This window comes from Ailuropoda melanoleuca, chromosome 5 (genome assembly GCF_002007445.2).
Source record: "Ailuropoda melanoleuca isolate Jingjing chromosome 5, ASM200744v2, whole genome shotgun sequence".
NCBI classification, from domain to species: Eukaryota; Metazoa; Chordata; class Mammalia; order Carnivora; family Ursidae; genus Ailuropoda; species Ailuropoda melanoleuca.
The window spans coordinates 36,296,914-36,310,706 of NC_048222.1; the positions used below are offsets into that span (position 1 = coordinate 36,296,914).

At 38.9% G+C, this 13,793-nt stretch overlaps 1 protein-coding gene across 11 annotated transcripts in view; it reads left to right on the top strand.

Annotated features, from left to right (window-relative positions):
• MYO9A (myosin IXA) overlaps positions 1-13,793 on the top strand; it is a 307,312-nt gene that overhangs the window by 307 nt on the left and 293,212 nt on the right. For 8 of the 11 annotated variants that reach the window (XM_034660722.1, XM_034660727.1, XM_034660726.1 and 5 more), the window contains exon 1: positions 307-439. The exons of 2 other annotated variants lie outside the window; for them this stretch is intronic. The gene's annotated coding sequence lies outside the window, so the exon portion shown is untranslated. Of the gene's footprint in view, positions 1-306; positions 440-10,558; positions 10,624-13,793 lie in introns of those variants that run through there. One more of the 11 variants, XM_034660723.1, reaches the window with a different exon arrangement.

The following is a 13,793-nucleotide window of genomic DNA, read 5'->3' on the forward strand; positions in this document are numbered from 1 at the left end:
AGCCGGAGAGTCGCGCGGGGCGGGGCCGCGTGCGCGGGGTCGGGGGCGCGCGGGCCTGAGCGGACGAGGGACTCGGCGGCGGTTGGCGGTGGCTGTTGAGAGTACCGCAAGGACTGTGAGAGGCGGCGGCGGAGGCACCCGCGGCACCGGCAGAGGCAGCGACAGCGGCTGAGGCGGCGGTCCGACGCGTGCTCTCTGGGCGGGGTGCAGCGGGGGATGTGCCTGCCCGGGCCGGGCGGAGTCTCTCTGACAGGGCGGGGGATGCGCGGCGGCCGCTCTCCCAGACCCTGAGGCTGCTGGGCCCACCCTCCCGGAACCGTCCGACCCTCGGTGGCCTCAGCCTTTGCTGTCTCCGGCGGCCTGACCCTGGGGCCGCGGGTGGGAGGTGGCTTCTGGCGAAGAGGAGGGGGCTGTGGTGGCCACCGCGGCGGAGCCCGAGGTAAGACCCGCCCAAACCGCCCAGCGGCCCTGCCGCCCGGCCCGGCCCACGTCTCTGTCTCGCTCTGTGGCTCCTGCGGAGCCGCCCCGCCCCAGCGGAGACGCCCCGCGAGCGGGTCCGCCCGGGAGCCTCCCAGACACCCGATGGCTAGCCGAGTCCCTGGTAGACCCCACCCATCGTATCTTCCATTGGCCGGACACAATTCCGGCCCGCCAGCCCCCCGGCGGTTCTGTCACGGGCCCCCCACCCCAGCACAGCCCGTTAGAAATCCCCTCGGACTCTCTTAGGACTCTTAATGGAGCCTCCAGACTCCGTTATGGCCTCCCGTAAGCTGACCCGGTCACAGTTCCTCCGAGACCCAGTCACGGCTGCCCCCTAACCCATAGCGACCCCCAGCTCCACGGCAGATCCATCGCAGCCCACCCCCTTTCTGCTGACCCCTTCCCTTCCAGTTTGCTCCCTGTCAGCCCTACCCACCACTTCGGCTTTGGGGTAGTCTGTTTGGTGATGCTCTCACCTCCCAGGGGATCTGGTCAGCCCCTCTGTAGACACCATCAGACAGCAGCCTCTTGCCTAGCCCTTCCCGGGGGCAGACCTTGTTATCTTTCTCTTTTCTTTGGTTGAAAGGGTTTGCCATTAAATCCTGAAGGGATGTTTGCTTAACTTAGTGTCTCTCCCCCCCAGCCCGTGGGGCTTAAGGGGACCAACTGACGCCCGTGTTTGGAGGGTTTAATCTGGTGGCCGAGGAGGGAGGGACAGGGAAGAGTGTGGAAGCCCAGGGTAGAGGGTGTGTGTGCTAAGAGAAGGTCACACAACCTGCTTCTCATCTTGTCTCTTCTGTAGAATGTGTGACATTTAGGGACCTCTGTAAGGATTAAATCACATTACACTAAGGGATGTGACAGTGTCTCCATGTCATATCATTTGCTTCACCTTCCTATAGATTTTTATGCCTTTTTTCCCTCTATTTTTGAATGATACCGGGAGATTGTTTTTTTAATGTGTTATTTTGAATTTGCTGGAAAAATAAGTTCTGTAGGTTTCCTTAATCCCTGAAGATTTTAATGTCAATTTAATAATAAATTTCTGCTCCTTGGTGCGGCTGTCTTGCTCTTCTAAGGAGCAAGTACAGTTATCATGTAGTGTTGACTGATGTCATTACCAACAGCCTCCTCAGCAGTAGTGAAATAGGAATAAAATCTTGTTTGTGGAAGTTGAACTTCTGAGTTGTCAAGAAGGAAGCGTAATGTTATATTAAATGATCAGTACCTAATGTTAACGGTATAGGGATGAAGTATTGTGAGGTTTTTGTAGTTAGTACTTTTAAAATTTTTATTTTGTGTGTATGAAGCTGAGGAGGGAGAATATATTAAAATTATAGGTCATAACTAGACATAGTATAAAAGTCAAGAAATTCAAAAGAGTATGCAGTAAAAAGTTTTTCTTCCCCCTATATCCGCCAACCACCCCTTTTCACTCTTTAGAGGCAACCTCTATTTCCATCTTTATGTGGGTCCTTCTGTGATATTTCTAGCATATACAAACCTACACATTCTCAAATTTGTTTTTTTTTTTAAGATTTTATTTATTTATTTGAGAGAGAGAGAGAGAGAGATCACGAGCAGGGCGGGAAGGGTAGAGGGAGAAGCATACTCCCCGCTGAGCAGGGAGCCCGACAGGGGACTTGATCCCAGGATCCCAGGATCATGACCTGAGCTGAAGGCAGATGCTTAACCGGGTGAGCCACCCAGGCGCCCCTCAAATTTATATTCTTAAATATATTTATATTCTTGAAAAGCACCACAAATGCTTTATACTCTTTAGCCTCCTGTACACTCTAAAGCTTCCCCCCCTCCTCCACCCCCTACTTAATAATGGATCCTAGAAATCATACAACAACAGTACATATGGAAATGCCTCATTTATGGGCTGGATAGTATTGTTTTGATGATCTTGAGATTATTTTTAGTCTTTGCTTTTATAAACAACACTACATGCTTTTCTTTGAAATGTGTGTCCTAAGTAATTATCAGGATTTCAAATTTTCTGGTGACTGTCTTGTATTGAATTTACAAAAAAGGATGTAACTCAAGTTCTCATTGAACTTCTGAGCTTCCATGGAGTGACTAGCTTTGATGATGATTATGATATTTATCAAATAGATTACTGAAGGCTATAAAGTAGGGGACTGAAATCAGATTGGCATTTTTAAAAGGTCACTGTGGCTGCAGTGAGTAGAATGGATTAAAGCGTAGTCTAAGACTAAAGGCAGGAGTATCAGGCAAATGATGATAGTGGGTCTGGATTTGGGTATTGGAAATAGACAGGACTTGGTGATTTCATTGGATTTCGGATTTAGGGAGAAGGTTCATAGAAGATTTAGGTTTCTAGCTTGTACCTTTCACTGAAATGGGAATCAATATGAGGGAGGAATGGGATTTTTATTTTTATTTTTGTCAAGAACGAAGAATTTAATTTGTGACAAGTTGGCTTTGGGTGATTGATTATACTTCTGTCAGAGCTTGATGGCCAAGAGGCAGCTGGATTTGTGGCTTAAGTTCATTATCAACTTCTGGGATGGTAGTAATAGATTTTGGGGGCAAAAGGTATAAATGAGAAAAGAAAAGATTATAGGACAGATATCTAACATTTACAGTGTAGGTAGAGTTGAACGCCTAAAGCTAGTAAATTAAGTGATTAAATTCTTTAAAAAATCTTATTATAGTTCAAGTATCAATAGTGAGGTTCACTGTCTAACATGTGATTTAAGTTTTTTCCCTTAGTTAACGTTAGTGGTAGATAGTTTATGAGGGAAATGGAATAAACTTAGATTTTTTTTTAAAGTAAAACTTCAGTAGAAAGTAGTACTATAAACCCATCTTTTCTAATCATTTGGATTTTGCTATTGTAGAAGTTGGTTCAGTCATCATTTGTGGAGAAGTGCAGGATGTTTGAAAATATGGTTGCCAAAAATATCAAGTTTCTTAGTTTGCATGATTTTTTAAATTATATTAACTTAGTTTAAAATAAATATTAGTCATTGAATTTTGGGTCATGTTTTAAAATCTAACATCAACTTTATGTATTCCTCAGCCTAGAGCTGCTGTATAAATAGATCTCTCTCCTTAACTCTAGACCCCTGTGAATCACTGCTTATGGACTTCTCCACTTGGATTTACATTTCACAAGCACTTCAGCCTTGTACAGAATAAAACCCTTTCTCTGCTTCTCTTCCTTCCAAAAAGGAGGGGGTAGAGGGAGACAAACTTCAACAAAAATTTTTGTTTTTGATTTCCTATCTTGATGAATTGCACCACTCTTGTCTCCAGAAGTCTTCAGGAACCTGTGAATCATCCTCCACTCTGTACCTTACTATCAATATCATTAAGTCATGCACATTCTCCCTCATGATATTTCAGATAATTTCTTATTGCTATTTTTGTTGTTTCTACTATATTTTTTTAAAAGATTTTGCTTGTTTATTTGAGAGAAAGCAAGTAAGAGAGAGAGAGCACAAGAAGGGGGAGGGTCAGAGAGAGAAGCAGACACCCTGCTGAGTGGAGAGCACGAAGTGGGGCTCAATCCCAGGACTCTGGGATCGTGACCTGAACTGAAGGTAGACACTTAACCGACTGAGCCAACTGAAGGTAGACACTTAACCGACTGAGCCACTCAGGCACCCCGTTTCTATTTTATTTTAACCCCAGATGTCTGTTGTGCTCCTGTATTGCTAAGTGCTCTTGTTGCTTTGTTTTCTGCCTCTGGTTTTGCCCTACCCTCCAGTTCATTCTCTGCACTGCTGCTAGATTAGGTGTTCTAAAATGCTTTTAGTTTGGCTCTTTCTTTTGCAAAGAAGAGACTCAGGTTACAGTGAGTAGAAGAGTGCTTTTTGAAAGGAAACATGCACAAGGGAACCTAGGAAAAGTTAAACAACTTAAGAACAGGAGTTTAATAAATAAAACTAGAGGCAGGAAAAGACAGATTTCACTCTAGTGTTCTACGGTTAACTTGTCTTAGCTACTTTATTTCTTTCTGACTTAACTTTTTCTCGGTTACTCCAGTTTTTCCTCCTCTATCTCCCAGCTTCCATTTATTCCTAACTCCTGCTTCCTTAGAACTACTGTGCCAATATTTTGCCTCCTGGATGCTCTCGTTTTAACTTGAGCTCCTGTTGGCTAACTTCTTCCTTCTCCCTGGGATTTTCTGGTTTGAATTCCTAAGAAGCAATCTCTTTGGCTCAGCTCTTTTTCTCATGGGCTGCTAGCAAGTCTGTATACTTGGGTCATGTGATCACTCCTGGCCATTTGAGTGTTGGCCATGTGTTTATTTGTGCATGTGGGTGTGGGGCAGAATCATAATGGTGAAAAGCATGGGCCAGTGTGCAGGCTAATTTTTCGCAAAATGGGATTGCAAGCATGGCACACACTGTAATTGACATTTGTAGTACAAATAAAAATCTGATCAAGTCCTTTCCTATTGAAAGATCTTTAGTAGTTTTTCATTGCTTTCAGGATAAAGCTTAACTGTAGCATGGCATGTATGAGATTCTTCCTGACCTGTTACTTCTTTAGGCTTTCCTTTCTTGCTCTCTTCCTTAATTCTTTGATTCACCCTTATTGAACTGAGGTTTCTGCTCAGATAAAGTACTTTTTCTCTTGTCTTTGCATCTCTGTTCCTTTCCTGTCTTTCCCTTTTCCCATTCAGGACTCAGTACAGTTACATCTTCAGGAAGCGTTATTTTTTTTTTTAAAGATTTTATTTATTTATTTGACAGAGATAGAGACAGCCAGCGAGAGAGGGAACACAAGCAGGGGGAGTGGGAGAGGAAGAAGCAGGCTCACAGCGGAGGAGCCCGATGTGGGGCTTGATCCCATAACGCCGGGATCACGCCCTGAGCCGAAGGCAGACGCTCAACTGCTGTGCCACCCAGGTGCCCCAGGAAGCCTTTTTTTTTTTTAACCTCCTCTAGGTTGAGTTAGATGCCACTCCTGTGTGCTCTTACGTAGTGCCTACTTCTGTCATAGCTCCCTAATGAAATTCCTAATTACTTGTCTGTTTTCTTCACTGGGCTTTAACTTCTTTGATATCCCTGTACTATAGGAAGGAAGGTTTTTAGATTGGGGATTTAAAATACATACATAAGCTTTTTATAAATTTTAAAGTATACAAAAAAGTACACAGATCTTAAATGAATTTTTATCAAGTAAACACACCAATATAATCAACACCCATATTAAGATGCAGAATATTACAACTCCATAAGCCACCTCATGCCCTCTTCTAGTCACTAATCCAGTTCAAAGAGGATTTAATTTTAAATGGGAAAAACTCTTAAACATACATATTTTTCTACATATTTTGTGTGTATCTTTAGACATAAAAGAGACAGATATTGGGATTTTGATCCTATAGAAAGAACAAACGTAAGTTATGTTGTAGAAGTGTAATTTTAGCATACGTATATGCAACAGACAAAATTAAAATCGCGTTGTACTAATATTCTAATATTCAGTTGTGGGATTTTTGTATGTAGGTAGATTTTTTTGTTTATAAGTTTAATATTTTAGAGTGGCAAAAATATCATAGATCAAAGAATATTTGTTGAAAATCGCCTGTTAATTTTGAATGGTGAACTTGCTGGAGATGTGTATAGTAAACATGTAAAGCTCTTTCCAAATGGTGTTTGGCCTCTGAGTTTTAATGTGAATTATGTTGCTAACATATTTTGGCAGTGGGGTCATCCAGCGGGCAACTGGAGTGTAATTTTACATGTACGGTGAGGAAAGTACTAGCTGTCCTAGTCATAGACAGCTGGCTTGCTAAGAATTGTTCTTTTTTACAACCAGCAATAATTTTAGTGTGTATTTTTTCTTTTTCTCAGTTTTGATTTTTCTTTAACATTATGTAGCTCTTTGAATCTGAAGGTATTTTTTTAAACATACTTTTTCTTTAGATGGACTTTTCTGTCTGTAAATATTAAATCCATTAAGGCCAATTAAGTGGAAAGAGTACGGACTTTCAAACCTGGGTTTCCAGTGACCTCAATTCAATTTCCAGCCTCATCACTTATAAGCTGTCATTTATAGGCAAGTCGCTTAACATTTCTGAGCTTCAAGAATGTTCATTTCTCAAATTAGAGATATTTACCTGAGACAAGATTATCATTAAACACTTGATGTAAAACAGTAGGCACATAGTTGATATTCAGCAAGTCCTCCCCCTCCCCCCGCAAATGTGTCCATTATTATATTTAAATCAGAAATTAAAGAATTTCATTGTGTGACATTTAGAATAAATGGCTAATCAAAGTTTGTTGCTAATAGAAGTAAATCTTAGATAGTTGGCTAGCTGTCTTTCAAGTGTGATCATACTTTTGAAGTAAAGAAATTTCAAAGAAATGCTTTTTTGATTTTTTACTAATAGTTTAATAGATGTTTTAGAATGTATTTTGACTCATGGTGAGGTATCATAAGAAAATGTTCTGTTTGCCAATGACAAACATTCCTTAAATCATTGACAGATTGTAGTACTATTGCTGTTTGTAGTATGTAAGTATTTGTTTGAAATCTGTTTACTTACTTTGATCAGATGATAGTGGGCTGAGTAATCTCTGGATTTTTTTCTTTTTTAAATGTAAGGGAGAAAGTTCTTCAGGTGACTGTGTAGATACGTGTTTATAAACAATTTTAAGATCATATTTTTTCCTTACTTGCTTTTAGTTCCCTTGCTGCCTCTCCCCTCTTTTTTTTTAATAATAAAAAACTTAGAAAATATTGAAAAGTTGAACAGTTAGAACAAAGGTCCTTCATGTATCTGCCACCTAGATTCAGGTTACCAATAGCCATCCACATTTGCTTTATTGTTTTCTATATGTATGTGCACTTGTATACTTTCACTGAACCTTTTGAAAGCTGCGAATATTATATTTACCTCAAAATACTTCAGTATATATCTCCTCAGAAAATAATTTTGGGGTAGCTGGCTGGTTCAGTCAGAAGAGCTTGTGATTCTTGATCCTTGGGGTCATGAGCCCAAGTTATTTATTACTTAAATAAATAAAACTTAAAAAAAAAAGAAAATAGATATTCTCCACAATCACCACTGTGGCATTACCAACACCTAAGAAAAATAACAGTAATTTCCTTATAGCATTTAATAGTCTATATTTAAATTTTTCCATTTGTTCCACAAAATGATTTTTTTCAGATCAGAATTCAGTCAAGATTTTTGCATTGCAATTGATTATCTTTTTAGTCTCTTTTAATCTAGAAAAGCTCCTTCCTCCACTCCTCTTCTTAAGATACTGACATTTCTTTGAGAAGATCAGTTTATTTTCTTGTAGAATGGCCTGCTTTCTAGAGTTATCTGATTGTTTCTTTGTGCTTTTGTTTTACTTGTTCCTTCGTTCACTGTGTATCTTATAAACTGGAAGTTATATATTAAAGGCTTGACTAGATGCATGTTAAAAAAGTTTTGGCAAGAATACATCATAGGTGATGTTATATTTCATATTACATATTATGGGGGGTACATACTATCACTATTAGTGATAGAAGTTTTATGAAGTTTAAGGTTGGTATTTGCTGTCTTTCCATTGTAGAATTATATTTTTCTTGCTATGATCATCAAGTACAATAATCTGTGGGGTGATATTTTGATACCATATAAAATTCCGTTCTTAAGTATGCTTTACCTACTAATATTAGCATCCTTTATTGAACCTTAGGCAAATCAGTTATTTAATTGAAGGTTGAAAATTGGTGATTTTTCTAATTCTGTAATTCTTTTACACTTATTAGCTATCATTCTTTAGTTAACAAGAGCTTTATAACCTTCCATCAGCTGGATGTGAACTATAGTTCCTCCTAAAGGGCAGAGTAAATAAATGCTTAATTCTTTCTCATCTAATTTTCAGAGTGAGTGGTTGGTCTAATGGTGATCTACAACGGTGACAGTGAATGGTTTTATGTTCTCTTGGATTTTTATTTGTTGTATTATAGTGAGTTACAGACATTGTTTTTTTCATGCTGAGATTGTCTCAAGTAAGGACGTTGGGAGCCCCTCCAAGCATACTCCTCAGTTCTTTTTTTTTTTTTTTGAAGATTTTATTTATTTATTTTAGAGAGAGTGCGGGTGTGTGCAAGAGAGCACGAGCAGGGGGAGGGGCAGAGGGAGAGGGAAAGAGAGAATCTCAGGCAGACTCTGTGCTGAGTGTGGAGCCTGACTTGGGGCTTGATACCACAACCCTGAGATCATGACCTGAGCCGAAATTAAGAGTCAGATGCTTAACCTACTGAGTCAGCCAGGAGCCCCTCCTCAGTTCTTTTTGCATAAATGCATTATTAGTCTTTGAGTGAGTCCTTACTTTTGGGTATAAGATATGTTGGCTCACCATGGCCTTTTCCTGTTTTAGACTGCAATGAGCAGTTTCTCTAAGGAGCTCTGTCTCCTTACAGTGGAGGATGATATTTAGAAACCAGTATCTGGATGCTAAGTACGCTCCTTGTTCTGGGGCTGTCATTGCTTCTAGGTCTTGTCTGGAGGGGGATAAAAGTATGAGGTCATTATTGATTTTAACTCAAATTTAACACTGTGGGGTTTCTTTCTTCAGTCTTTTTTTTTTTTTTTAAAGTTCGGTTTTAATCTCTTTTACATTGAAAATCTTAGTTTTTATTAGAATTGAGATATATATATATCTCAATCTATTTATTTAAATTACACCTGAACTAGTTTCAAAATAAATAAACCTATTCAGTGAAGCTTAAGATTTCTTTGCATTTCACTTTGTCCTTAGAATGTATCCTACTAAGGATATACTTTTTGTTAATACTATATTTAAAAGTCACTTGAAATCAGTATTTTCTCAGTGTGATCGTTACCAATTTAATGTGTATGTAGTTAGGTCCATTTGTTTTTCATTTTAGGGTTTGCTTTCCTCGGTTTTTTGGTTTAATGTTGCCCTTTGAATATATGAAACACATAGTTCAAAAGGAGAAACCAAATGAAAAAGTGTATGTAGGAATCTCATTTTCACCCCTTCTCTCTTCTACTCTGTTTCCTCCTTGCTCTCCCATAAAGGTAACCATTTTTGTGAGTTTTTGATCAGTCATTCCAGTATTTTTTTTCTTTCAAAAATAAGATGTATATATGTATTCTCCCTTCATATGCCAAAGGTAGGGGGGTGTGTGTGTGTGTGTGTATCTATCTATACATACTGTTCTGTGCCTTTTTTTTTTTTTCTCCACTTAAAAGATTCTGGAGAGCACTCTGTATTGGTACATTCCCATCTTTCTCATGGAGGCATAATATTCTGCTGTGTTGATATACCATAATTTTATGAATGAATCTGGATCTGATATTTGTGTTTAATCTTTTGGATTAATAAGTAATACATATGGAATAAGTTAATTAAAAAATAAAGTTTCTTCCCCTAAGTAATTGAGAAGGAGTTGATTTTTTCCAGAGAGCCTATAATTTGAGGAGGCTTTATTGTATTTTTTTCTTGTTTGTTTTGTTTTGTTTTTTTTTTGTTAAGAGAATTTCAGAAGTAGATATATCTTGGGACATAGGTACACTTTCTTGCCCCTAAATATTAGGTAATTGGTCTCAGTGTTACTCTGCTTTAATTGTATGAAACCTGGGTCAGACAATAGATGATTTACTTGTTTTTTCTCCCTCTGCTTCTTGGCTTCTTAAAGCATTAGAACTAACGGTCTGAAGTCCTGGGTGCTTTCATGTAAGGATAATTCAAGTTCTGTCTCCACTGTTTTTTTCCACAACTTCCCTCTCCTTGACTTTAGCTTTTCTTCTTCCTCTTTTCTGCCTTAAACCTCTCAGATTTTAGATTCCAAACATTCAGTGACAGTTGCTGACGGTCTGATGTATAGTAAGGTGTATACTATGAGTATAAAGAGTAAGAGATCAGGAATATTAAAGGGAGAGGAAAGGGTACCTGTTAGGATAGAAGGAATTCAAGCTCTGGGGCTTATGACATAGAAATTGGAAGTTAGGGGACCTAGCCGTTCAGATTTAAATTGTCTTTTACTCCAGTGATTGAAAGTAATTTGATTTATTTAGTTTTTTAACTTGAAGTGTAGTTGACATACAATGTTGTATTAGTTTCAGGTGTGCAACATTGGGAATCTACAGTTCTATACATGACCCATTAGGCAGTGTTCACCATGGTAAGTGTATTTACCATCTGAATTTGTTTCATTTAGTGAACAGTATATTTGAGTATCTACCATAAGCAACTTCGGAGGATAAAAAAATTATATAATTATAGTAGTTTTTTTTAAAAAAATGCACAATAGGTACCATACTTTTACGTAGGTTACTTTATTGTATTAAATTACCATAGTAGTTGTATGCAGTTGTGGCTTTTCCTCTTTATTCATATATACAGGAGAGTGAATAAAACTTGCAGTTAAAAGAAAACTGTGAAGTAAATATTTGTGTTGTCATCACTCAGGCCAACAAACCAGGATTGCCTCCCCCGTACCTCTCCCTTTCCTTGCCCTTTCTTTTTTTCCCCCCAAAGATTTTATTTATTTGATAGAGAGAGACACAGCGAGAGAGGGAACACAAGCAGGGGGGAGTGGGAGAGGGAGAAGCAGGCTTCCTGCTGAGCAGGGAGCCCGATGCAGGGCTCGATTGCAGCACCCTGGGATTATGACCTGAGCCGAAGGCAGACGCTTAACGACTGAGCCACCCAGGTGCCTCTTGTTGATATACATTCCCCTCTTTGTGGAACTAGTTAACACCCTAACTTTTTTTTTTTAAAGATTTTTTTTTATTTTTTGGAGAGAGTAAGAGAGAACCAGAGAGAAAACCAAAGAGAATGAGTGGGGGAGGGGCAGAGGGGGAGGGAGAAGCAGACTCCCAGCTGAGCAGGGAGCCTGATGCAGGGCTGGATCTCAGGACCCTGCGGTAATGACCTGAGCTGAAGGCAGACGTTTAACCGACTGAGCCACCCAGGTGCCCCATGCCTTAATTTTTTGATTATCATTTTTTTGCTTTGCATCATAATTTTGAATCTCAGGTTACATATTCATAAACTATAGTTCAGTTTTGCTTTTTGAACTTCATATAATATTTTATGTGATTTAAAAAATTGAGTTCAGGGTGGCCTGAGTGGCTCTGTTGGTTAAGCATCCGACTCTCAATTTCTTCTCAAGTCATGATGTCGGAGTCATGAGATTGAGCCCCATGTGGGGCTCTGTGCTGGGCATGGAGCCTGGTGAGGCAAGTCTCTCCACGTTGCGCTTGTTCATCAGGAGAGTCTTGGCTGTTTTTGGTCCATTGCACTTTCATATATGTATATTTTTGAATCACTGTCAAATTCCACACACAGACACACACACTAATCCAATGTAAAAACAACATTTGGGATTTTTATTGAGACTTAATTGATTCTATAGATTAATTTGGGGAGAACTGACATTTTTCTAACATTGAGTCTTCGAGTCTATGAACATGGGTATCTTTCCATTTCTGTAATGATTCATAATTAAGTCTCATTTTTTCAGTAGATGCTTTGTCCATTATGTGTTAGATTCCTGAGCACTTCATATTTTCTGATGCAATTTTTTTTTTTTTAAAGATTTTATTTTTATTTATTCGACAGAGAGAGAGACAGCCAGCGAGAGAGGGAACACAAGCAGGGGGAGTGGGAGAGGAAGAAGCAGGCTCATAGCAGAAGAGCCTGATGTGGCTCGATCCCATAACGCCGGGATCACGCCCTGAGCTGAAGGCAGACGCTTAACCGCTGTGCCACCCAGGCGCCCCTCTGATGCAATTTTAAGTAGTGAAATCTTTAAAAGATTATTTTCTAATTGTTGCTGGTATATAGAAATATGAAACTAATATCAATTTATATGTTTCTTTTTTCCTTTTTATTTCCTTGCCATACCTTTCATCCCAGTGACGATTCATTCGTAACTAGAAGACTGTACCTCCTACTCCCCTTCACCCACTTTGCCCAACCCCCAAACCCCCTCCCTGTGGCAGCGACCACTTCTCTGTATTTATGGGTCTGTTTCTGCTTTTTTTTGTTTGTCCATTTTTTTAGATTCCACATATGAGTGATACCATATGATATTTGTCTTTCTCTGTTTGATTTATTCCACTCGCATAATATTCTCTAAGCCCATCCATATTGTTCCAAATGGCAAGATCTCATTCTTTTTTATGGATGAATAATATTCTGTTTTATACACACACACACACACACACACACACACACACGCGTATACCATATTTTCTTTATTTGTTCATCTATTGAGGACACTTAGGTTGTTTCCATATCCTGGCCACTTGTAAACAGTGCTGCACTAAACATAGGGGTGCATATATCTTTTCAAATTACTGTTTTGTTTTCTTTCTTTCTGATAAATACCCAGTAGTAGAATTATTGGATCATATGGTATTTCTATTTTTAATTTTTTGGGGAACCGCCATACTATTTTCCACAATGGCTGAACCATTTTGCATTCCCACTAGCAGTGTACGAGGATTCCTTTTTCTCTACATCCTCTCCAACACTTACTTCTTGTCTTTTTGGTTCTAGCCATTCTGACAAGTATAACATAGTACCTCATTGTAGTTTTAATTTGCATTTCCCTGGTGATTAGGGATTAGAGCACCTCTTCATGTGTCTGTTGGCCATCTGTATGTCTTCTTTGGAAAAATGTCTATTTAGGTCCTCAATTTGTAGCTGTTAAATTATAAAATTAACCAGAGTTTATAGATTCTTTTAAAATTTTCCATATATACATAATTATGTCATATGCAAATAAAAACAGTTTTGTTTCTTGTTTCTAATCCTTATGCCTTTTATTATTTTTTATTGGCTTCTGATGCTGCTTAGGATCACCAGTAATATAATGTTGATAGAAGTAGATAGGGGTCATCTTTATCTTGTTCCTGATACCAAAAGAAAAATGTTTAGGCTTTCCCCAATAACTATGCTGTAGGTTTTTGTAGGTACCTTTTATCAAATTAAGGACGTTTTCTTCAATTCCTTGTTTGTGAAGACTCCTTTTGAGATATGAATAAGTATTGAATTTTTAGGGATTTCTTAAAATATGGTTGATTAGAATAATTGGCCATCTGTTAGTAATATCGGATTTATCTTTGCTTTCCTGGGATATGCCTAACTTGGTTATAGTATATTATGCTTACAATGCTGGTTTTTGTTTGCTAATATTTGTTCGGAATTTTTGCATACAAGTTCAGGGGTAAGATTGGCTTATGATTTCTATTTCTAGTCTGGTCCTTGCCAGAATTTTTGATTTGAGAGTTATGCCAGCTTCATAAAAAGAATTTGGAAGAATTTATTTAAGGTTGGATTACT